Source organism: Jaculus jaculus, chromosome 2, assembly GCF_020740685.1.
Source record: "Jaculus jaculus isolate mJacJac1 chromosome 2, mJacJac1.mat.Y.cur, whole genome shotgun sequence".
In the NCBI taxonomy this organism is placed as follows: Eukaryota; Metazoa; Chordata; class Mammalia; order Rodentia; family Dipodidae; genus Jaculus; species Jaculus jaculus.
The window spans coordinates 91630969-91650773 of NC_059103.1; positions in this window are offsets into that span (position 1 = coordinate 91630969).

The window sequence follows — 19805 nt, forward strand, 5'->3', positions numbered from 1 at the left end:
AGTGTTACAGGCACAGATAACAAATTATAAGTCTGCTCCATACTTTAAAAACATGATATATGTGTTTGTACTTAAAATATCTTGACTGTGAAAGGCATTGCTTTTCACTCAGCTTGTCGTTTCTACTTATTGTCAAGCAGTTTGTTTAGAACCAGATGGCTATGGGTATTGGGGATGAAATTAGAATGGTAAACTTTGTCAGATATCATATGATATCCTAAGAAACAGTCCTAGTCCCAAGTTGGAGTAAGTGAATAATTTTGATGGTCTGTAAAAAAACAAAGCACTGGGTGTGGGAGATGACTCAGGAGATAAAGCCCTTGATGTGCATGTGTGAGGACTAGAGTTTGGATTCCTAGCATCTGTGTAAATACTAGGTGGCCATGGTGGCCTATTTATAATCCCAGCACTAAAACAGGATCCTTGGGGCAAGATGGCTAGCTACACTGAGAAGTGGCAAGTTGTGGCTTCAAAATAAGAGGCTTTGTCTCAATAATTAGAGACTAATTGTAGAAGACAAGTGACATCAATCTTTGGCCTCCAAAGGCACATGTGTGCCCACACACATATTCACTTGCACGCACACCACACACACAAACACATGCAAAAAAAAAAAAGACATTTCACTTCATTTTTGATCAAGCTAGAACTTTGCAGAGGTAATTTAACATCAGTTTTCTTTAACTCATACGTTGCATTATCAAACTTTTCCTATTGTTATCATTACCACATATATTACTTGCTTTTATCCAATGATAGCTGTTTAAGATATGCATATAGGAATTTTATTAATATTTTTGTTTCATTGAAAAAACTGCTGCGATACTAGAAAATGGTAGGAGCATCATCTCAAGCTCTAGTCTCTAGTCCTGTCCATCGTTCACTTGTAATTAATATAATTGTCACAAAGATTATATTTTCATAAAAAATGTTGCCATGCTATTTTCACAAACACTATCATTGTTCAAAGCATTTTTAAACACTCTGGATTTATGTTACACATAGCAAAGCCCCTGGTTCCCTGGTAAAGAGTTAGAGTTAGAAAATCACTAAATAGAGAATGTTTTATCTGCAGTATGATCTTCTACTATTAAGAATTCCTTATAAAATGTTGCGAATTGAAGGTATGTCTAAGGTTTTATGTAGTTCCTTTATTTATTTTATAAGCAAAAATTTTTGCTTGTGTGTGTCTAATATGGTATGTATGTGTGTGTGTAATATAATGAGGGGTGTGTGTGTGTGTATGTGTGTGTGTGGTGTGGCATGCATGGTGTATGCACATGTGGGTGTCCTTGCAATTTCCCGTGTATTTGCCTGCAGCATGGGGCCTTCACCTGCATCCGGTGTCCTACTACATTGCTCTTCTAGCCATTCCTATTTTGAGTCAGAATCTCTTACTTAGAGCAAAGCTTCCTGTTTTTCCTGAGCATGGGAGAGTCCCTGGTCTCTGTGCCCTTTTGTAGAACTGAGATAACAGGCATGCATATCCCCCCCCCCCCACCCCGCCAGCCATTTACATGGGATCTGGAGAGTGGAACTGTGGTTTCTAGCCGTTTTGCTTGAATAGGAAGTGCTAAACCATATCTTCAGCCCTTAAGCAAATTTTTAAAAGTAAAAAGAAGTTGTATCTATGGGTTGATATGTCTATAAAATAAATGGCATTCGAGTAGTTATTAATAGCTGTATTAGCATATTGTTTACTTGCTTTTTTTGTTCATTTTTTATTTATTTATTTGAGAGCAACAGACACAGAGAGAAAGGCAGAGATAGAGAGAATGGGTGTGCCACCAGGGGCTCCAGCCACTGTAAACAAACTCCAGACATGTGCGCCCCCTTGTGCATCTGGCTAACATGGGTTGTGGGGAATCAAGTCTTGAACCGGGGTCTGTAGGATTCGCAGGCAAGCGCTTAACCGCAAAGCCGTCTCTCCAGCCCTTTTTTTTTTTTTTTTTTTTTTTTAATAGAGCTGCCAGGAAGGTAGCTCAGCTCCTTTTTATATTTTCTTAAAATATTTTCCTCACCTTATGTCCTTTATTTTATTTGTTATTGTTATTAGCAACATATTTCATATGGATACATTATGTGTTAATACACTTTTTTCCCTCATCCCTGCCCTCATGCAACTGGGACACTCCTCAATGGCGTTGTAGGTATTCCCCATGTGGTTGTGATTTATGCATTGAGGGAGCAACAGTCAGTTATTTGGGGGGGATGGGAATGCCTCTCAGTATGATACCTCAACCTGTGGCTGTCTTTCTGGCTCCTCTTCCACAACATCCCCTAAGCTGTGGTGAGTGAGTTTTAAGTCTATTTCTGTGATGAGCTCTTAGGAGCCTCTGGATCTCAGCTTTGGTAAGTATTGGGTATCATCAAAAATCTGTCTCCTTCACCCTGGCACTGATTATCAGGAACAGTAAGGAAGCAGCACTCTTGCTAGTCTCTCCAATTCCTCTGTGGTTTCAGCTGTGGCTTGGCTGAACTGTGAGGGTAGTTTATCACCTAGGTATAAAATATTTATTTATTTATTTGCAAGGAGAGAGAGAGAGAGAGAGAGAAAGAGAGTGTGGGCATTTCTGTATGTGTGTGTGTGAGAGACAGAGAGAAAGAGAGAGAGAGAGAAACAAAAGAGAGGAAGAGAGAGAGGGAGAGAGAATGAGTGTACTAGGGTTTCTATCCACCGCAAATGAACTCCAGATGCATGCACCACTTTTGGCATCTGGAATTAAATAGGTACTAGAGAATTGAGCATGGTTTGTTAGGCTTTGCAGGCAAGTGTCTTAACCACTTAGTCATCTTTCCAGCACCTTTACTTTACTTTTTAATAAACAAAACTTTATAGTATTTAAAGTATTAATATTTCTTTCATAATATTTAATATTATGTAAATTTAATCATATTTTTCTTGTTTCAAGAGTCTAGTTTAAATGCCACTTATAGTTTATTTTACATAATATTAGTCATACTTTGGGAAGTGGAGGCAGGAAGTTTAGGAGTTCCAGGCTGGCTTCAGCTACATAGTGAGTCTGAGATCTTGAAACATCAAAAAACTACACCCAAAACAAAAGTAGATTAAAAAAATAAACAAACAACACGTAATTCATTTGGTCTCAAACTGAAACAGAAGACAAAGAAAGGAGAGGGAATAGGTAAAAGGCATACTATGCACTTAGAGTGGTTAATATCTAAAAGTCTGCACAGCACAGAAGTCACTTGCTGTTTAGAGAATAAGCAAGTTAGTGGCTAGCAGATTAGACCTTTCATGACAGAACAATGCATGGATGTGCTGAGGGCCCATTACTAGTAATTATGGTTAATCAGCGACAATTGTCTTGACAGAGATACTGATCAACAGCAAGCACTAACCCAGCAGGACTAATGCGCCTAATGGAGGATGAAGAATACCAGACTGAATTCAAGCGGGTATTGAACACCCTTAGTGCTAATACATTTTCAGCCTCAGCTCACGCTCCACCGCTCCACAGGGTGAATGAGGCCAGAAGGCACACAAAGTGAGCTTCCTTCTAATTAGGGGATCTTGTTTGTCACTCTTCAGCAGAGATAATGAAAATGGTTAAAGTTTTGTAGAGTGGGTAATGTTTATTTGCATGGATTATACCACATCAGGAAGGTGATGTTACCTTTTCATGCGCATATGTGGGATGAGAATTCACTGAATTGGCATCCTCCAGGAGTCTAGATATGCAGATTCTCAATACCAAGTAAATCCTACTGGGTTGATCCCAAAGAGAGTGCTACAAAGTACAGGTGCCTTGGATCTGGGTGTTGAGTTTTCTCACCTCATTTAATGAGGCACAGATTTTTTTAGATAGGGACAAGCATAATTATTTCTACGCAGTTAATAACAAAAGAAATGCATTTTGACTTTAAAGGAAAAACAACCCTTTTACTCATTATTTCATTAATCCAGTAAAACAAGAGTGCTCATAAAAGAAGAGGGGAAGATCTCAAGGAAGGAAGAGTGGGTTCTGGTCACTGTCCTGTATTCAGCGAAAACCAAGGACCACCGAAATCTATCAACCAGACAAGAGAAAATAGCTGACTACCCATCCTGAGATGAGCCACCCCTGGCACATCAGCCAGGGCCCAGGCTAAACACAGAGGAACTGATGAGAGAAGCAAGAGTGGGCTTCCAAAGCGAGACTCAAAACCTGAGCCAGGGTGACGGCCATAGACACTGAATGTAGACAACATGTACCAAAGCAGAAATCCAGAAGCTGCTGAGAGCTAAGCACTGAAGTAGAGTTAAAGCCCACCCACCAAGGCTCAGGGAATTTTGTGAAAGAGGAGGCAGAAGATTGTAAGAGCCACAGAGTGGGAGGAAATATCCAGAAGCATCCCCCTGCCCCTCTCCTCAGGGCCAATGGCTGACTGCTGTTCTCATAACCCCTAAGCCACGTTTGTATGGTGAATACCAGCAATCTCACTGAGGAGGGCCCTCAGAAAGGAGAGGAATGGTACACACGATGTGTCCATACAAAGTTTTTACTTAATGAAAGAAAAAAAGAAAGCACTTTTTTTTGCATTAAAATGACCCCCCTCCCTACCCCAGAAGCCAATGTGCCTTACAGGATAGTGCTTAAGTTTTACAGCTCCAGGAAGGAACTGACCATCATCCTACCTCTTTCATCTGTATGAAGAGAAAACATCTGAGTCATGAGAAAGTTAGGTAACTCGAGCTACTCATTCTGTGGAAGATTTGAGATTAAGAGCTAACATATTTAATTTCCTGCCATTCTCTTCAACGTGTTATATTCGGTGAAATCTAAGGTCTTCAGTAATATATTAGATGACTTCCCTGGGTGAACTTAATACCAGACTGTGGAATTGCATATATTTCAGATTTGGCCTTGTGGAGCTCATGTATTTATATTGTACACTTAAATTAATTTTAGAGAGTGTACTTAGAGATGTTTATATACCTATTGAGATAATTGCAAACAAAAGGAAGAAAGTGAGACGACATATATTAGATTGCTATTATGCTAGATTTTAGTTACTTCATAATTGCCATCTTTATTTCTGACACCATTACAAAGAAGTTTTTAATCATCCTATTGTATATATGTGAGCTGAAGCTAAGACAGGCTAAAAGTGTAAATTCCCCAGTGTAAGTGGAAGAAGAGGCTCTGCACCCTGGTTAGGATCATTTGGCAGGGAACCTACGTCTCTGATAACCACGTGGAATTTGCTGACTCATTTTGCTCTTGAGGCTTTTTATGCATGTTGTATACCTTTAGAATGTGATTGTAATTCAGTAAAATAAAGATTATTAGAAGAGTTTAGTACAAATACAATGCCATTCCTGGAATCTTCTACACTCTTCTACAGGTAAATACTTGCTCAAGTTTGCCTCTTTTCTTCTGATAGCCATGTGTCTATGTCATGTTATTACTCATTAAACCAGCTATTAACATTACCTATTTGTTTTAAACAAACTTTTAAAAAACGTTTTTATTAATTTACTTCATTTGTTGAGAAAGACAAAGAGGGAGGGAGAGAGAGATAGAGACAGAGAAAGAGAGAGAAAATGGACACATCAGATGCATGTGCCACCCACTGCATCTGGCTTACATGGGTCCTAAGGAATTGAACCTGGGTCCTTTGGCTTTATAGGCAAATGCCTTAACAGGTAAGCCATCTCTCCTGCCCTTAACATTATCTGTTGAGTTTATGCTTTCATTGTTGATTCTTTGCTCTTTAATGTTCTCACATTTTTAATAATTTTATTAATCTTGAGCTTAATAATGACATTATTATAACATATGCCCTTTTCAACATTCATTTCCCAAGACTCAAATGTATCTCTTCAGTACTTACTTAATAGTAACTAGGCAAAAATATCTATTAATTATCCCTAGGGTCCTTCTTTCCTGGCCCATCATACCCTTGCCTTGTTATTTCTGGGACAGAATTTAGAATCTTTTGGCCTGTATCCTTGATTTCTTGTGCTAAATTGATCCCCCCCCTTTTTTTGGTATTTGATGCTTCTCTTTCTTGGCTGATCCATTGTTTTGCTAAAGCCATCATAAAGTAGTTGCTTAACAATAACCTTTGGGAAATAAATATTATGCATATTGTCATGGGAAAAAGTACCAGCATTCTGTTTTACCTAATTTTCTACCCATTTATTGCTGGGTAATATATCATATGCAGTTTAGTGACATTATGACCCATTGTTATCATGTTCACAGTTTCATAGATCTGAGATGTGGGCTCAGTAAGGCAACATGTCTCAACTCCACAGAGTAGGACCTGAGATGGAAGATGGAAATAGTTAGGAAGAGTTGCACTGTGCTGTGGGATCATTGGAGCTTTGCACACAGATGAAATAATGACCTGGAGGGCTGACATTACATTCTTCTGTGAGGCTTGAGATGCCTTGTACTTTCTTACAAGGGTCCGTGGGACTTTTTATTTGTGTGTGTGTGTGTGTGTGTGTGTGTGTGTGTGTGTGTACTGTGCATGTGAGTTTATAGATGTGCAGGTGGTGATGAATCCAATTCATTAGTCTCAGATACTCTCAAGCCCTGATGCTTGTAGCTAGCTCCCTTACCCCTTGGGCTATCTGCCCAGTCTGGGGTCCTTGAAACTTTAAAACTTATTTTAAAACTATGATAATCAAATATGTAATTTTAGGTAAAAAATCACCCCCTACCACTTGGAATTTGAATTGGATATTCCAATTTGGAAATTAATGTTTTTCAGGATCATTTTTCCCGCTTTCTTTCATAATTGATTTTTAATATACTCTGTGCATAATTTCCAACATTTTATTAGCTTGTAAGCCTTTTAATTTAATCTTCTAATTTGTATATCTTTCTTCTACAGTTATCAAGGTTTTTATTATTTTATTCTACTTTGTAGAATTTTTCAACTTTAGATCATAACTGTTTGCTATGATCTGGAAACTTATGTCTCAGAAAAAAAACTCTTTCACTAAAATTATTCACTGATATGGTATTATTAGAAGGTCAGGTAATTAAGAGTGGATGAAATGAATGGAATGTGTGCATTTAGGAGAGAGAACCCCAGGAGATAACTAGTCTCTTCCTCCACATGAGGAGATGGATAGAAGGTATCATTTTGTATTTGTTAGCTTTTCATTATATCTACCACATAGCATTATTTTCATCTTTTCTTCTACAAAATCTTTTCTTTTATTGCAATTAGGGTGGAAATTTGACAGATCCATAAGCAGATGGGGAGAACACAACTAGTTAATTGCAGAGGCCCTGTGTTATATGAAAAATAGAAAACTGTCTTGTACTTCTAGTAAAAATAAGACAATTCTGTTTTCCACTGAATGATTATTCCATTTACCAAAATGATTTGAAGTTGAAATTTTATGTGTTCTATCTTTCTAAATAAGTCATATTCACCTCATAAAATAGTACAGAATTAAGTATCAGCACTCAAAATACTAAACTACTAAGAGTTTGTATCCAAACTAAAAGAAATGGTTGTTGACATTTACCAAATACTTAAGAAAAATAGAATTCTTTTATTTTTTATCAACAATTCAACATTTGAGACTGTCTGTTCATTATTTCTTTACCAGTCTGTCCAAATTCCCTCTCCTGTAAAAAAAAACACTCTCTTTCCCTCTCTTTCTCTCTCTCTCTCTCTCTCTCTCTCGTGTGTGTGTGTGTGTATGTATGTGTGTGTGTGTGTGTGTGTGTGTGTGTGTGTGTGTGTGAGTACTGTGTTGTGAATGCTGTAGATTGAACCTATAGACTTACTTATGCTAAGTACATATTATAGCTGAACATGAAAAGATTCTTCTTACAAAAGATCTTTTACATTTGTTTTTACCAATATCTTCAGGTACTACTCAAACTTTTCAATTGTCTGTTCCTAGCTTTTCAGTATCACTCATCCCAATAATTACTTACCACTATGCAAGACCTTTCTTAAAAATAAGGGTAGCTTTAGGTTGAAGGTAAGATAAAATTGCTGCTCATTGACTCTATAAAAATAGAGAAGTTGTTCACAACAAACTTCATCCCGTATGCTACAGCCTCCTTTAGTGCCAGATTTTAGTGTTGGATTGTTTCTCACTATTACATTACTGGTTCCTAAATTCTTGAACCACAAATTTCCTTCAGGATATTACAAAGCCTACTAACACTTCTGAATTGTCATAGAAATTTACTTATTGCTCCTTGTAGCTTTTGCACACACTGATAAGAGTTTTGGAAATTCCTCTGAGACTTTAATGTCCTTTCTGGCAAACATACTCATCTAAATTTTTTTCTATACAACTTTTCCTGTTTTATTCATTGTGTATACATGGTGTGTGTTTGTTATGTATGTGAACACATGTATGTGTATGTGATGGGGTGCACACATAAATGAACATATAGATGTAAAATGTCAACATTGGGTTTTTCTCAGTCACTCTCCACATTACTCTCTGCGTCAGGGTATCTTGTTGAACCTAGAATTCACCAATTCAGCAAGTCTGACTAGACAGTGAGCCTCAGAGATTCTCTGTATCTGCATCTCCGGACCTGGGATTGCAGTCACATCACCATGCCCAGAATCTACATGGGGAGTGAGGATCCAAATTTAAGCATTAATTCTTGTATGGTATGAGCTATACCAACTGAGCCCTCTCTGAAGCCCCGATGGCCACTTCCTGTTACATGCTAGCTATAGGACTTTCCCCTATCAGACTCTAGACCCAGTGTCTTTTCACTCTAATACTTCTGCTATGGAGAGACTTCCTTCCACACTTGCTACTTGTCTTGTTTTTTAGGAAATCGGCTTTGGTCTTGAAGATCATATATTTGATTCCTAGCTCCTGATGTCTCAGAGTGTCACTGGATTTGAAAATAGGACCTTGAGGAGATCAATACATTAATAGAAGATTAGTGTAAAATGAAGCTATTAGAAGGGACCTAGAACAATCCACCAGTGCATACACTAATAGAGAAAAGAATGTGTGAAGGTGCAGAGAAGGCTGACAACTTCAAATCATAGAAGAGAATTCAGAAGTTCCCTGTTATTGTTAATGCCGTGTATACTGCCAGCCTCTACGACTGTAAGAAAATAAGTTCTGTTGCTTAAGCCACTCAGTGTGTGGTATTTTGTTATAATAGCCCTAGCAAACCCATGCCATATTTATGGCTTCCCTACCTTTATTTATTGACTTTTTCTTGGGAACCTAGCTAGCAGGCTGGTTTGAATCAGGTGTCCACCAGCTGATGGAAATTGGGGAATTGTAGCTTCCTGGAGAACGTGTGTGTTTGGCTGTTATTTATATCTCTCCCTTGCCAGTGTTTGGCTGACTCTCATGCTGTGGTTTGCTACCTGCCATGGGAGAGGTGATGTCCAACCTCTGCTCATTCCATATTTTCTCCTGCCATCATGGAGCTTCCATTTGAGCCTACATGATGAAATGATCCCATTCTTCCCACAAGCTGCTTTTGCTTGGGTGCTTTGTGCCAGCAATGCAAAGCTAACTTCATCACAGATTTTTTAAAGGTATTCAAATGCTTAGGGAACTCCCTCTCTCTCTCTCTCTCTCTCTCCATATATATATATATATATATATATACACATACATACATATACATATATATATATATGCACATATACATATATATATACACACATATATGTGTGTGTATACACATACACATACATATATGTATATGTATATTGAGATTTATAATGTATATATGTACATTATAATTTGTATTAAGTAAGGAATAATATAAGGATAATATGTAGAAAGGAGATGTTTGACACAATGCATCTCAAACTTACGTTGTTCTCATATGAACTAGGTAAAAAGAAAAAGACCTGTCAGTTCATCTATATGTTAATTCCATTTCATCCTTCTTAGGTAGGAATGTATAATAAGTTCACATAATTTTGCATGTGTTTATTGATCTTTAAGAGTCAATAGACATGAATACATTTGAGAGATACTTCTTCTGTAAGGCATTAGCAGGTATCTGATATGTTTTAGATGTCTGTGGATAAGGGCACTCCTGGATGGCAGCCAAGTTGCTGCCACATGCAGATGGGTGGATGGCATGCAATTTTGGCAGGAAGAGCATTGGAAGAAGAAGAGGCTTGGCAGGAATTCATGCTGGAATGAAGTTGCTTCTGAGGTGGAAACAAGGCAAAACTTCTGAAGGCTGCTTCCCTGAGGGGATGTTTCTTTGACAAATTCCACTGTAGATAAACTGTTGTCATAGGTGTTGTGGCTATTGAAAATATGTTTGATACATGATTATTTCTGTTTATGATCTTTCCAAAAGTATAATTATACTATATAAATTTCTGATTATGAGGAATCCATATAAGTACCAATGGCATCATTGAAATTTAGATTTTATGACTATTAGTCACTTTTTCCAATGACCAAATACCTGACAAGAAGCAATTTAGTGGAGGAAGGGTTTACCTTACTCACAGTTTGAGACTATAATCCATTAAGGCAAGGAAGGCACATTGGCAGGAATATGAGGCAATTTGTTGCATTGCATCCTAAGGAATTATTTGTCCAGGTCTCAAGCCTATGAACTAGCGTTGCTGACATTCAGTATGGGACTTTCTTCCTCAACTTGTTCTAGAAAACACTTTAACAGACATGCCTAGAGATTTGTCTCCTAGGTGATTCTAGACTTAGTCGATTTGGCAATCAAGATTAATCATCAAAAGGACTTAGTTTTCTTATTTGTCAAATATTGTGTGACACACATGAAGTATGTTAATAAAGTCATCTGCATCACCTGGAGCTTATGAAAAATGTAGAGTTGCAGGCCACCCTTCAACCCCTCAATCACAATGCACATGCTGGGATTCTCTGGGCAATTAATATGTTTTGTTAAATTTAGAGAATTGCTTTACCTGACCTCCCAACTGCCAGACCCTGTGCTTTTGGAGCTAAGTCTCTCTGTCCTCAGTGGGAATAATGTGCATGCACTTTGGTCTACTGTAATACATCATAGTGAGAGATGTTACAGCACTCTTGATGGAATCAATATGCCAGTGTTGGAAACCAGATGGAGTATTTGCAGGAAAGCTGATATTATCTAACTAGGTAGTATCCATCTTATTTGATCAAAACTTCCAACAATAAAAACTTTGAGTTAGTGTAATAGGCTTTAATTAGACTTCATACTTCCACTAGCCCTCTTTGGGATAAAATCTTTAGTCTGATAAATTGGAAAGGTAATATATTTTCTGGTCAATAATCCATATTATATACTAGGAAGACTGGTGAATACTACTGGATATAATTTAATATTCACAACCCTCAATAATTAGGTATTTCACTAAAGTTTATTATGCTATAATGAAAATATGTTGATGGTAAATATATGTTGTGACAATGAATCTGAAGACACAGATTAAGGACAAAGAGACACATTCAAGACAAACATAAAAATGATATTAAGAGAAAGTTGTCTAATAATTTTTTTTACATATTTTAATAGATAAAAGGAATGATTAAATGTTGAATTATGGCAGTAAAATATTTTATTTTATTTTTTGAAGCATATATACATTAGAATCTATTTTTTTATTTTAGAGAGAGAGAGAAAGAGAGAAAGGGAGGGAGAGAGAGAGAGAGAGAGAGAATTGGTACACCAGGGCCTCAGCCACTACAATCAAACTGCAGATGTTTCTGCCACCTAGTGCGCATGTGTGACCCTACGCTTGCCTCACCTTTTGTGCATCTGGCTTATGTGGGAACTGGAGAGTCAAACATGGGTCCTTAGGCTTAAAAGGCATGTTCCTTGACTGCTAAGCCATCTCTCCACTCCCTATTTACTTTTTGTTGTCATTTCAAGGTAAGGTCTTACTTTAGCCCAGGGTGACCTGAAACTCACTTTGAAGTCCCAGGTGGCCTCAAGTTCATAGTGATCCTCCTACCTCTGTCTCCTGAGGTATACTGAAATTAAAAGCTTGTGCCACCATACCTGGCTGCTATTTACTTTTAAATTATAAATATTTGAATTTTAAAATTCTATAATTCATGCATAATTATTCTCTTTCAAAAGTAATTTTCACATTTTAGACACACAAATCTTGTCTTTGACTTTAAACATAATGTTTTTTTTTTGTTGATGTGGAAAAGTAAATGAAGATTCAAAGTATTAAAAATATTTAATTAAAAGAACGTCAGAGTCACATGTTGGGTCATGATATGCAGAGACATTTATCGTACCAATAACTGTGGGCTAACTCCACAATGCACGACCCATTTACATCAACAAGGAGGGTCCAATGGGAGGGGGTAGATCATGGATGAGCCTAAACAATGGTACCAAACTGCCTGTATTTGCTGAAAAGAAAACTAATAAATTAACTTTAAAAAAAAAATAAAAGGAAAAAAGTTAAAAAAATATTTAATTAATAAATTAATTTTATACAAGCATTTTGAAAACACACTATGAAAAGTGAGAATCATGAGGAATATAAGAATCTTAGATCATTTGCATATTTGTTATTTAATAGAAAGGAAGAGATTAATGTCTGTTTATCTACTTTTCCTAATTTAATTTTAAGTTTTTATATGAATATACGACTTACCTAGTTACATAAACTATAATTTCCTAGAGAATTAAAGGTTCATTTTTTCCCTCTTTCATTTTCCATAGTACACATCATTAGTGATGATAAAAATAGAAATTAGCCAACTAGGACATAAACAAGTAATTAAATAATTTTCCTTAAATGTGCTCTAATTTTCATGTTTGTTTTTGCTTTTTTTTTTTTTTTACATTTTGGAGTTAAGTAACATTTGGGTGATGCCTTTTTCATTTTAAGGCTATGTGGAGCAAATTTCATTACTGGCAAGCTTTAGATGTATACTATTATGTATTATGTATGTATACTATTACTAAACACAAATTCCAAAGGTAGTCTTATTTTTTAATTCCACTTACATAAAGTGCAAAATATTTATAATTCAACATTGAATCTATGGTTTCTTAGCACAATCACTGTAAAACTATTTCTTTTTTCCCTAATGTTTTGGCTTAAAGAAGTGATGGGAGATACTTTAATTAATTTTGATGTGTTTGCACATGCCTAATACTTCTCTCCTTTGTTAATGTACTAATAAGTCCTATAATCCTTAAAATGGATTGCAGGCTCAGGCTGTCTTTGTTTATGCCTGTACACTCCTTGGCAACCACAGACAAACTTGTAAGATGCCAGGTGAACTACAATTCCAAGGAGTACAATTAATAATTACTTACCCTATCAATATGTCTTGCTCTCTTTCTCACTTAATACTATATTTGCTTCATCCAATTGTATCAACCCAAGCAAAGTTATATAATGCTTTCTAAGATGATTATTAAAATAATTTCCTTAAAGCTTCATAAAACATCCAGTCCCCTATTATTTTGAAGTTTGTAATTCTACATGAGGGAAGAAGAAAGAATAGATATTAGGAATGGGATGGTAAAATATCCATGGGCTGAGGCAAATGACAAAAGTTAAGAGAAGTTGAGTTATGGCTTGGAAATTAGTTTAAGTGCTTTAAATATTGCTAGAGTTGTAGAGTCAAAATTTAAAAACAACCTCAAATTGTGCAGAACAACTATGTTAGCATAAACTTTTTAGGGAAAGTATTTTCATAATTTAAAAAAAGAGGCAATTTAAAAAGTTATGATTTTATATTTATAGTATACTCGTCTGACTCAATATTAAGAATTTTGAAAACATTTAGCTATTAGGAAAATAGAAATATTGTTGTTCACATTTTTCTTGAAGTACTTTTACAGTTTTGTAACTAATTTGAGGTGACTTTTTTTGCCCATAAATTTTTTAAAGGGTACATATAAAAATTTTATTTAGAAGCTTCTTAAAATTTTAAAAACTAATTTGATGAGAAATTCAATTTTAAGTTTAGTTTTACATTATTGTATAGCAAAATTAAGATCAAAATATCAAATTTATAATTTTACATTATGATTATGTCTAATATGCATAAATATTCATGATTGCATATGGACAAATATTGTCTGACAAAATAATATTTAGTTAAAATATTTTAAAATGAATTTGACTATAAAGCTGGACCATATCCATTGTCATTTGATGTCTAAGAAAATCTCTATCACTTTGGAAGAAAATCTACACACTGTAGATCCCATGACTGTATCTTAAGAAAGGAGTGAATCAATTAGGAAATGTGCACTTAATTGACTTGCATATTATACCACGCTGTTTAAGTTGTATATTTGGTGGAAAGTTTTAGATTGATTTTGTTTAAAAAGTATTGTACTGGATGCTTTATCAATGCTGTGATCAAATAATTGCCCAGAAACAACTTGCAGAAGGAAAGGTTTCATTCTGGCTGACAGTTTTGATGGGATGCCTTCCACCATGGCTGGGAACGTGTGACAACAAGGGCATGCCGCAGAGCTGGTCACACTGCAGCCAGAGTCAGGAAGCAGGAGATAACCAGGAAGTGAGGACAGTTAGTAAAACCTCAAGCCTGTTCCTAGTGACTCACTTCCTCCAACAAGACTGTCTACTAAAGTTTTCACAAACTTTCCGAACTGTAACACCACCTGGGAACCAAGTGTCTAAACATGCGTTTACAGGGGACATTATACATTCAAACCAAAACAAATGTGTAATTAGAAAGAAGTTTAAGAAGCTACTGAGCAAAAATTTGAGAGAAAAACTTTTATAAAGTTATTCCTTTCTTGATCACTTGGGGTTTCCAAAACAGGGCACACTTAGTGTCAGTTGTCCACTGAAATGTCTATTATATTTCCTCATTTTCCCAAAACAGTATTTCTCTGCATGGTGGAGTTTAAATTAGTCTCTATGGTACAATCTTCCATTTGGATACCATCCTGTTCCCTGTTCCTGATGTGTCTGTCCTCTGGAGCCCATTGTCTATTGAAGTTGTTCGTAATTTGAAATGTACTTAGAAGCAGTGATTACCCCGCCATAAAGCCATAGTATTAAGTATATGTGAGACATACTGTGATTTTAACATTTTTGCATTGTAAATAAGAGTTGAAGCATTGGTAATAATTACAGAAAAGACAGTAAAGAGAATTAGGTAAATTTATTCACGTATTTTTAAAAATATATTATTATTATTTTAATAAAAATTGATTGTACTCTTAGATCTCTTTATCACCAACTTCGTGGAGGGTTTTCTTCAGTGGGAGCCAAGAGGCCTCAGTTAGTCTATGGAGGTAAGGAATACAGTATGTCAGGCTATCCCTTCCCCGCCCTCCTGAGGCTTTTACAGTCTTTCTGCCCCCTTTTTTTGCAATGTTTCCTGAAACTTAGTGGACAAGATTGGGGTCTGATTTAATGTAGTTTTCTCTGTGTTCAGTGGAGCTATGTTTTTATGAGGTCTGAGTGACCACAATGTGTCTCGCCATCTCCTTGGAACTAGTTTTCAGACTAGCCATAAGAGCAGTATTTGTGTCACTGTTTTCCTGTAGTAACTTCTAGGCCCAGGCACATGAGGGGAAGGTGACCCATCTTATGGTCGGCAGTAAGATCTTTATTCTTGATGTATTGATACATGCTTGTTCTCCTCAGTATTCTTCACTATGTGTAAGACAGAATAGATTCTCCAACCAAAGGCATGATTAGTTAGAATTAAAGGGGTAAACCTCAGAATTAGAGAGACATGGATGCATGTCTATTCATTTTAATGAGGAGTGGAGGTTCTCTCTGGATCCTGTTGGTTTCCTGTCCTAGGTAATCTGTCTTGGTTCCCAGAACCAAATGAGTTCTCCTCCACTGAGTGAGTCCAATCCATGAGCAGTTGGTTACTGACATCGGCTATGTGCCACTATTGTACAAGAGTATACTTCTTGCTCAGCTTGTTGATTTTGTGTCTGGCAGGCTCCACTGCTTATTCAATCTATTGGCAACCATTATTCTCCAGCTCCTCTCATAGCATTTTCCAGCACTATGAGGGCTAGCCAGGAGGGAACTGGTTTTTTGCTCAGAGCTAGGATGGTCACTTGATGTCCTGTGGTTGAAGGCTATATTCACTTAATTTTTTTTAATTGTTGATAAATAGCTTATTTATAAATATTCAATGATTTCATTACTGTATGAAATGGGTAAAAATGTTCACAAATACACTTGAACTGGTTTTCAGTGGTTTTAAAAGCAAGATCATCACTGTCCACACCTCTTGGGTGGGGATGGTACTGGGGTGGAGATTTTTTGAATTGCAGTATACACAGTGTAGCTGACAGCTTCAAGTTCACTGGGATGAACTTCCAGACCAGGCACAGTTATGGAGGAAGTTATATTCATTGAAGCTTACAGATCCTGGGGAAGTTCCATAATGGCAGAAGAAGCTGGCCTGCTTTTACAAGCCCAAGCAGAGAGAAAAAGAAGCATGAGCCAAAAGCCACACAGCACAGCACACTTCGGGAACTCCAGCTAGGCACACTTTGCATATCTTTAGATTGAAATCTGAAACCCACCACCACACCTTAAGATCCACCCTGTGACACTGCCTCCAGCCAGGTGACTGCAGATGCAATCTACAAATAAATAAACAACTGAATATATTGGGGGTCCTCTATTCTATTCAAACCACCACACACAGTATCTGGAGTTTCCCAACACCTCAAGACTAACATTCCAACTCATTTCACATTCTTGTATCAATTCACTATCAAATATTTTCTTTGTTTAAAATCCCTATTTTAAACCCTAAATTCTGTGGTAGTATTTTTTCCAGTAATGTGGTACTTTCTGTTTCTTACTTTCCAGAATTAAAAATAGTATAAATGTTATCTTTGTATTAATAAAAAAATTCAAAATTTATGATAGGCAGTGATTTTATACTGACCTGATGTCCAAACAATATAGCATAAGAAAATTAGTCCAGAAAAGTGATGTAGAAAAAGACAATCATAATAAGGATAATCTTACTTTTATCCTTATAAAGGAACACTTATTTTAAATTAACTTCAACCATTTAATGAAAAACTGCACATATATCTTGAATTGTTCAACCATAATAAATAGAGAAAGTGATCACAAACATTATTCCCAGAAGTCTATATAATAAATCCTCCTTTAACCTGGTGACCCAAACAATGTCATGCTATAACTTGAATGACAGGAACATTTGCTTTAATAACCCTAACTATAGGTTGGAGAATAGTCTGTAATTAAGGGGCAGGTGATTGAGAATCATTGATAAACAACAACCCTCTATCATTCAGAACCTCATAGTATGGAAGTCATTTATGCAAATAGCAGCTAACTGCCCTTAATTAATGTGCAAGTATATAATTTATACTAATTTCCTCAGACCTGCTTAACCAAAGCACTTACTTCCTTCACAGTACTGATATTTGGAATGCAAGTTAGGTCATTTGTGAAACATGACTCGCTATCAATATTGAATATAGTAGATGGTGTTTCAAATTTGACCCTATACCATATTGAAGAGAAAGAAAAGCAAAACTAAGCTCTCTAAAGGTTTTCCACAACTTGATATAACTGTAACTACCAGCATATATTTTGAAATACTGTGAACATAAATATTTAAATTGATATATATTTTCAGATTACCTATTAGTATCCCTCTTGTTCTTTATCTTTCTAGCAGAAAAGATCTATGTATTCCTAAGCTTTGTCTACTGTAATACCAAATTTTAAACATTTGAAGGTAATTCCTTCATAGAAATATATTTTATTTTAGTCATTTTCAATTCTTCTATTTCTATAATTACTCTCCCATGTAATTTTCTCATTTCTGTTATTTTTACAAAAGAATTTCAATATTTAATATGTTCACAATTTTTTGTATTGTAAAATGCATAAATTCCCATAATGTATAAATTAAAGCATGACATATCACAGTGATGATTTCTATAGGAAATATAGCATCTCATAATACTGACATATAATCTTCTGTCACACACAGGGGAAAATATTCCATGCAGAGATCTAGCTTTTAATTTCTTTACAAGATTGAAATTCAAAAAAAAAAATAAATAAATAACTGAGAGGACAGGATTGAAATTGAGTTGTGCTGCAGTCAGGTTCACATTGCTGGTAGAAATCACCCAACCAAGAGCACCTTGTGGAAAGAAAGAGGTTTATTTTGGCTTACAGGGTCAAGGGGGACGCTCCATTGATGGCAGGGAAAATGTTGGCATGAACAGAGGGTGGACATCAACCCCTGGCCAACATAAGGTGGGCCTTAACAATAGGAGAGTATGCCAAACACTTGCAAGGGGACACTGGCTAGAATACCCATAAGTCCACCCCAACAATGACAGTACATCCAGGAGGCATTAGTTCCCAAATCTCCATCAGCTGGGAACCTACCATTCAGAACACCTAAGGTTATGGAGGACATCTAAATCAAACCACCACATTCTGCCCCTAGACCCCATAAACTGATAACCATGCATGATATAAAATGCAGTGCATTCATCCAACTTAAAAGTCCCCATAGTTTTTATCAATTGCAATGATTTTCATACATCCCCATAGTCCCAGATCTTCTAACTGATCCATAATACCAAAAAACTGATAATGGCATAGAACAAACATTCACACTGCAAAAAGTGGCATTGGGCATAGCAAAGAAATCTTCAGCCAATACAAGATTTTAAAACAACCAGGGCAAACAACAAACTCTGTAGCTCCAAGTACAACAACTCTAGCCAGTGACAAACCTACATTGTTGATAATTCTAACCACCAACAAGTCTCTGGTATTCCAATTTCACCCCTCCAGCTAGGCCACTCACAGTCCTGGAAAACATTCATCTGGCCGGGAGCTCTCATCGGCAGCCATCTCATGGTCCCAGAATATCCACTGGGTCTCCACTACAATCCATGTTTCATCCTCATGGCCCATGGGGTCTCCATGCAGGCATCCAGCAAAGCTGTTTCACACTGCTGATGGCCAATTCCAAAACACAAGACCATGTTGCAAATTCAATGACTTTCTCTTTCCTTCATTTCTTATATTTCACAATACCACATAGGGTGATGATTTGTTAATCCAGGGGAGAATTAAGCAGACTTTGAAGAACAGGGCACTCTTTGAGCACTCAGGCCCCTTCGAAAAAATCTTCATTCTTCTTGTTGCCCCTGTGCTGGTCAGCTAGCCCAGTCTCAAAGGTTTTAATCTCCCAATTGCACCTGAATGGGCAGCAGTTCATCCAAAGATTATTTGTGTGTGTGTATGTGTGTGTGTGTGTGTGTGTGTGCCATATCCCACTGCTCTTACTAGTTCATTTCTTTGCAAAGCAACCCTGCACAACTTCTCAGGACATGGGCATAACAGCAAGCTCCTTACACAAACTGCTAGTCCAGTCCAAGCAAAGCTCTTTCTAACCCTCATAAGCCAAACCTCACAGTCCACAGTTCTTACTACGTTCAGGTATTTTAAGTCTAACCAGAATAGTCCATCAAAATGTATTTACAGCACTGCAAGGAGTCTTTTATGCCAAGGTTTCAAATCCTTCCATATTCCTTTTGAAAATCAGCTCCAAAAGTACAAAGCTGCACAGTCAGGTGTCTAGTAGCAATTCCACCTTGGTACCAACATTACTGTTGCAGTCAGGCTCTCACTACTGGTAGAAAACACCTGACCAAGGACAGCTTGTGGGGAAAAAGAGGTTTATTTTGGCTTACAGGCTGAAGAAGGAAGCTCCATTGGTTGCAGGGAAAATTATGATATGAGAAGAGGGTGGACATCACCCCCTGGCCAAAATAAGGTGGACCATAGCAACAGGAGAGTACGCAAACACTTGCAATGGGACACTGACTAGAATACCCATAAGCCCA